The 7,663-nt window shown below is 34.7% G+C and overlaps 1 long non-coding RNA gene across 1 annotated transcript; it reads left to right on the top strand.

Annotated features, from left to right (window-relative positions):
• The first annotated feature begins 253 nt into the window (after nucleotides 1–253).
• Nucleotides 254–7,497, top strand: LOC121294609. The gene is made up of 3 exons (XR_005946807.1): nucleotides 254–457; nucleotides 5,621–5,762; nucleotides 7,290–7,497. It is a non-coding gene; the product is annotated as an uncharacterized LOC121294609 (long non-coding RNA).
• Nucleotides 7,498–7,663: the final 166 nt, after the last annotated feature.

Below are 7,663 nucleotides of genomic sequence, written 5' to 3'. Positions count from 1 at the left end.
TTTGTTTAAGCTAATATTTGAACCTGCAAAGACCCAGATAACTCATCCACAGTTGGTTTAATAATGCATACTTTGTAACTTTTTGATCAATTTTTAATGCAGTCACTGCATGAAACCTTTTAAGTTCATCCAGGGGTGAAAGATTTAGACTACAGGCTCTCTAGTTGAGATAGTTGGCGTGCATTTATAAAAAAACAGATCTGTAAGTCTCTAAATTACTTTACTATTATTTTTTCAGGTAGCTGTTCATAGACGTGCTTGACTGGGAGGTGGTGTTGTCATGCGGAGCTGAAATAAAAGTAAGACCTTCAGAAGAGAAATGCCAGTACACTAAGCAAGCTCCTCACTGTGCATTTCTTTCCATCAAGGACTCCTTACATCTAACACAAGCAATACCTGCTGTCACATGTACTTCCCTCCGCATCCAGCATGCCTCCCTCTTGTGAACTAACACAAGGTGAGTTTGAGAGAAAATGCATTAGATTGCTCCATGGAGAAGGAAAATGCCAATCATTGTTCTCATTCAAGCTGGTTAGAGCCATTATTCTGATGTTTCTGTATGACCAGCTGGCCGTGAAACACTTCTATTTATCTGAGGGATGGTATACCTATACATCTCACTGAAACCTTATTGTCAAAGTCCACAGTTTACCGTAAATTCACTTACAAAAAGCTACTATGGGATTACAATGGTAGTACCATGGTAACGCATGGTATTTTCATGGTACAAGAAGGTAATACCATGGTACAAGAATTTTGTACTTTTGGGTACCATGGTATTAACTACTGGACAAGATGTAATTACCATGGTAAAGCATGTAATACAATAGTACATCCTAAATGTACCGTGGTATTAGTGCTGGACAATATACATCATGATGTTACAAAAGTAAAACTTGGATTGTATGGCATTTTACTGTATGAGTAGTATGGTATACAGGACTAACTAACGACATGATTTAGGTTTGTGTAAAGCCAAAAAATGTGGAAATGTGGCTTTTGATCTTCACACTATCAAAGTGGGTGTCGGTGATCCTATTTTGCATATTACATTACATTATTAAATTGCTATTAATTAGCATGGAAGGTCAAATTGACTAATCCCTGGAATCAGCCACAGGGCAAGTTACTTTACATCACTAATGGATATACTTATTAATATAATTCTTTATCTGAACAAAACCTACAAAACCACAATAGCAGTAATCTAGAATGCATATTACACAATATTCTCTTTAGACCTTGAATATTTACGGTACTTTTCTTTTTCCATTGTCAATAATAATCATGATTGCGATATTGATTATACATTATTCATTTTGTCCAGATATAATGACATTTTAATGTTGACTTTCCCATACATTTATTTCATCCTAATCATGTCAGCCTTGGTGACTCAGTTGATCTATGAATCATCAATACAATTGATTACAGCAGATCTTAACAATTTCTGGGTGACTGACATTTTAGCATTTTCCAACAGGAAACACGGAAGACTGGAGTAAGAAAATCTGCAATTAAACAAAATGACACTGTTTGGGTAGAATATTAAAGCCATAGTAATTTGAACCCTTTAATCACTTGGCTTTTGTTTTAGACGTCATCAGAATTCACAGCTGATAGTTTTAAAAAAAGTATTTTTTCAAAGTATTAGCTTGGAACTTAACCTTGTCTGTATACCTACTGCTTTGGCTCTTACCTTCCAGAGTCAGTTAATTACAATACAATAATGTCCTCCAATCGGGGTGCTGTTGCCCTGTATCTGTATTGCTTTAAAAAAATAATAATTTCAAAACTAAATATATTTTTCTGTTTCTTTATTAATGCATTCAATTTTTTTTATATCAATCACACGTTCATACAGAGCAGTTCAAAAGTCATAGTTTTGGTGGAGGGAAAGTGTGTGCCATATAGCACTGAAACTTGGCAGATAGCAATAGCACATTGAGGTATGACATTCACCATGAAGTCATTGTGGAAACAAAGGGTGCTCACACCGGGTAGATATAGCACAACCCCATTTGGATCATTATCTCCTCTGTGGTCTATTGACATTACTTGCTAAGTTATATTGCTCAATGGCACTGTTTTGCCTGGCATATCAGTGAACCAGTTCAAGTGTCTTTCGCATCACATGGTATGCAAAATATAGAATGCATGAAGGGCAAAACAGTTTAATTGACAAGAACCTGATGCTGTCATTTGCTAATCTGTGAGGTTTTTAAAAGTCACAAGAATCTGTCAACAACGTACTTGTGATAGTAAAAAGCTACTCTTTTACAAAGCCCATAGGAAAATGATAATACTGTTACATGGTAAATAAAACATTCTCTAAAATGTTATTTTTTCCAGTTTATTAGGACTGGTCTGAAACATTTTACCAGCATTTCATTTTATAATGACACATATTATCTATAATAACTACAGTATTAAATATTCAATTGTGCTAAATTTAGAAACACTTACAGAAACTTAATAAATTCAATGACAGAAATATTTCAACTGGAAGTCTTTTTCATCTTATCAGTTATGGACCTCTTGCTATCTTTTTTCAAATCCAAGGGATTTTTGAAAAATAAAAGCGTATCTAGCAAATGTGCAATTTGTTTATGGACTTGTGTAAATTATTGCAAACTTAAAAATTAGACCAAATTATATTACATCATGTTCTATGAATGCTGTGATAGAGGAGGAGTAAAGCATTGTGCATTTCACTTTAGTCTGTTTCCACAGCAGGACTGGAGTTCAGTATAAAACAAACTGATCTGGCTGCTCATGTGGGTTTATTGGGGACCTCTTGTGGAAACAGATAAACAGTACACCAGCTAGACTACAGAGTCATTTACAGGGAAAAATCATTAAAACCGAGATGTTAAATGTGAATTTTTGAAATGTTTTAATTGGTTATTTAAGTGACTGATTGATTGATCATTTACTGTACTCTGTTGTAAAGTGTTAAGCAATCAGTGAAAATGTATTTGATCAGGTAGCTAATGAATAAACATCAAAAATATTTGATCGTAAACCTTTATAAACCAGAACTTTTGTTTACCATGTAGAACATTGTTAACCTACAGAAAATATTTATTTGACCAGCTGCACAGTGGAGCCTGTGTTCACTGAATGGCATTCCTCAAGTCTAATGGTGTTCCTTCTGGCCACTGTCCCATACAGTTTCTATACTTTTTAGTTTTGCAGTAGGTTTATCTCTGTGGTCTGTAACTGTATCTATGGCTATGGCCAAAAGTTTTGCATCGCCTAGAATTTTAGGATTGAGATAATAAAAATAAAAATAAACTATATGTGCATAACTGCATCTTTTATGTAACATCATGTAATTACAGAAACTACAAAAGTCTACTGAAAACCATAATAGTAGTACAGTGTTTCATGTTCGATTTCTAAATGACATATTTTTCTCAGTTTATTGGTTAAGCATATCAAAAACTACAAAGAGGTATATAATTCAATATGTAACGTAACACTATTCGGCAGATTTAGTTCTACTTTATGAAGCAAAATTAGTTAATTCTATTGGGTGATGCAAAGCTTTTGGCCATAGCTGTAGTAAGTCTCTTTGTTTGCCATTCTCTTTTCAGCTTAATGGCATTCATGTTTTCAGGACATTGTAATTTATGTCTCAATTACTATGAAGGTGATGGAAGCTATTTTCCTAAGATAGTGCAGCTGATTAGGTTTTACACACTTCATTTTGTTATTCTGTTGCATGGACAGCTCTAGCGACTGTGACTACCTGACCTACAGCTACTTTGGTAATGTAGTCTCTAAATGCATTGCTGGACTCTGTTATTACCAAGCTGACAACAGTATTAAGTGCTTGAAATAAATTGATTCATACCAGTAGGAATGTGTCAAATGACCTTTACAAAGCTCATTACACACTGCGTACATCACACGGCATGAATGTTCTTGTTGTTTGGTGTTTTGTTTTTTTTTCTTCACTACCACAAGTAATTAATTCAAATCATTTCCACATGTAAGGTAGTTTCAATCGCCTCATGTGCTGTGTCAATGGGTCGGTACGTATTCTGAGCATATAGCAGACTTGCAGGAGAAAAACTCCACTAATGTTCACAGTGGTTGCAGCAATTATATAAAACAGGCAGTAGTGGATTTTTAAATATAAAATATATATATATATATAACTTTTTTTTTTTATTTAAATTATGACCAGTGAGATTGACAGCTGAATAATATTCTCTTCATAGAAAAAAAATAGTGTAAGTGACAGTTAACAAGTGCACAACAGTAACCATTAATGATTCTTGTCTATAAAAACATTCTGTCTAGTGATCATTAAAGAAGTGGTTGTAGCTAAGAAAATGCATTTTAAAATATCTGGTATTGATCTACTGTGCAACCTGTTTAAAAAAAATGTGTTTGCAAGCCTTGCATTTTGGTATTCTTGCTCTTTTGTTTTGCTACAATTACTTCAAAGCTGACATGTGCATACTGTAAATACAGTAACTTTTATTAAAGGAACCTCTTTAATAGCTCATCACCTGCTGCAAGCAGTTCTCCAATTGGACCTGTAATAAGTTAAGTGTCCACAGGGTGCCTTGTGTATCTAGTTGTTGGCTTTAAAGAATGTAGAGTATGAGAAATACTGCAAGTCTCTTGAGTGTAGTCATCACTGTTGGTTAATGATAATAAATGTGCATTTATTTTTTTAAGTAGAATGTAAACGTGGAATGGGAAATTTCAGCAAGTCCCAATTTTCCATCCTTTGAAAAAGGTATTATCACTTTAAGAATTCGATATATGATGTTGATTTGTTTTACCGAGAGAGTAAGCAGAGCTCAATAAATTAAATATGAATAAATTAAAAATGTACTCTAGCAGAAAATTGCTTGGAAAACAACCACTTCCCCATTAAAACATGTATAGTAATGCCTTTTATGTGGTGTAACTTGGGATTAGATATCACTGTAAATTAACACGCCATCAGACCGTAGGAGAGAACTTTTCACTTTTAACAAGGACTTGTGAAAAAAAAAGCATTTACTCTAGTGTACTCACTAATTAATTTGATATTTAAATGAGTTTTAGTTTAAAAAAGGGAATGGTGTCAACCAAGATTGATGAGGCTTGCTTTGAAAATGCCATCTGTTTCCAATGTTTACTTGAAGCAGGATTTATTTTAATTTTTTTTTTTTTTGAGAATATGCCTGCATAACTAAAGCAACCTTGTTTTTCTTCTAACAAACCATTATAGAACACAGTAAAAATGACTGCAGTCGATGCCTCAGGTGCTGATCACCAGATTAAGACTAATAACTATAACTATCTCTATATGCAATCAGTAATTAAGGCAGCATCATTCTACTACACATAGGGGCACTGCATGTGGGCTTGTTAAAATTGCCCCTTTGTGTATATATTGTACACTTGGTGCCAGGACTCTGCCTTTAATTATCATTTTTATCTTCACCTACCAATTTATCTATAGTATCCTGGTGTCATGTTTTAGCTAATTTCCCTAAGCCTCACAGCATCACATCCTCTATAATCATCTCCATCTCCATCGTGACTCGCAGGTTGCATGTTAATACTTCTTCTGGTCCTGCTGTTTCACAGACCTCTTACCTCCATCTTCCAGGCAGGGCCACAGCTTGTGAAAGAATGGGGCTACCCCAGGTTCCATCTCATTCCTGCTTCCCAACCAACCAAGTCCCCTTGTGCAGTGACCATGTTGTGTTTGGCAATATCCTCCAAGAAGTTTGATGCCTTCCACTATCGAGGTAATGGTAATGGTTGATACATTCTTCCCCAAAGTGCAAGGCTATAGCCCAAATATGAAAATATTTGTATTCTGAGTCAAAAATACAATATTTTTATTTAAAGACGCATAAAGTCCAATGTTATTTTGAACATGAATATTGTATCTCCTGTTGATATAGCATAACTAATTTCTATAAATTATTACTATGTATTATTTAATAGCTTGGGCTGTAAGTAATGATATATTTATTAGGGTTTTTTTTATATGTTCTTGGATTTTTGGTCAGTAAAATGTGCTGTTTTCTCCTATGCACTACCCGTTGCTTTGCTTAAAAGTCATGTTGCCATTCCACGAGTGTACCAGCAGCTGCCAGAAAAAGGATCAAGTTTATTCTGCGATGACACCAAATGCTGCACAAACAGTAAATTGCTATTGGTCAGCCTTTGAAAACTGAACAATGATATACAGTGCTCCCCCTTTATAACGCTGTAGTCAGGAGCCATAGTTAAGAGACTGTGCTATTTGTGTTCCACCTTATAACAAGAATATCAGTGTTAGTGTAATGGCATTATGGGCCAAATGGGAGCCATGACCGTACAGCCTTATAACCTGTTCTCCAGTATAAAGGGCTGCTTATAAAGGGGGAAACACCGTATAAGGGCAGTTTACCCAGTGAGCAATACATCTTTTATTTTGCATCTTCATTGCTTAAAGATGGTAAACCAATATGATTAGTATATTACCCCCAGTAATAACTGAATATTTCAATAACATTATTTTAAGAAAAGGTGCTGTTAAATTTCAGCATCACAAGCATGCAGTTTGTTTCAAACTTTTCACTTCATTAGCATGAGAAGACATAAACTTTATCTCCATCTATTGTTTCAGTGAATCAACTGCTTCCCATTTTCTTTCAAAATTGTATGTTTACAAGATATTTTACTTTTACCTTTCTAGACCCAAGACTAAAGCAAATGATAGCATGTGGCAAGAACTTAATAGAAGATAGAATCACATTGTAATCTTGTAAAATGACAGTTTGCCTTATCAATTCCTCTGTTAAACTAGAAAATGTTATGGTATGTGTTATTACTTGTGTATTATTAAGATTCATATTTTCAAAGCATACTGTAGATATTCATCCCACACAGGAAAAAGCGAACATTCTCAGGAGAATAAACACGTTGTCATCCACCATAAAAAGCAGCTGTTAAATGGAACAAAAGAAAGGTTTCAGCCTGTTCCTAAGCTGAATATTCATTTGATTAGTAGGCTGACTTGAATAGGTTTGGGTTCAAATAATTGAGGAAAGCAGATTTGCTTTTCTTCACTGCTTTACAATAAAACAAGCAAAGTGGACTAGGTTATTCATACAGTCATTCGACAGAAAGACTGCATGAATAACCTAATCCAAACCATCGCATTCATTTACTGAAAACTCTTTAGTCATATTTTATCTATCAGTGAATATTTGTTTTGCCCAATACTAAATATTCTGGGCATCTCATGCATACATGGTGAGTGAAGTTTCTCTTTCATCTTTCAGAAGGACTGTTATACTGTACTGCTGAAAACACCATGGACAACTACAATTTTATAAGTACCAAACTGCCTACCTTTGAAGTTATTATTGGCCAAATTACACAGTTTTCAAATGATGGATTGAATCCCCCGACGGAAAATGAAGTGTGCAATTTGCTTTAAACGACTATTGCGACTTGTTTGCTGGCTTGCCTTATTTTGCTTCCGTTTTTTCCAAGTACCAGCGTGTAGCGGCATATAACTCCAATTTGATCTGCCTTTGCTTTTCTCCCAGTTGCATAGAGGGTGGATTTTAAGATTCTGACATTGAATTCTTAAGGTCTTGCATGGCCTAGCTGCTATTTACATATAATATTTAAGCTACTTAGTACGTTGCCA

The sequence above is a fragment of the Polyodon spathula genome, chromosome 19 (genome assembly GCF_017654505.1).
Source record: "Polyodon spathula isolate WHYD16114869_AA chromosome 19, ASM1765450v1, whole genome shotgun sequence".
Lineage (NCBI taxonomy): Eukaryota > Metazoa > Chordata > Actinopteri > Acipenseriformes > Polyodontidae > Polyodon > Polyodon spathula.
The sequence above is the reverse complement of the archived record's forward strand: the minus strand, read 5'-3'. Positions and strand labels throughout refer to the sequence as shown.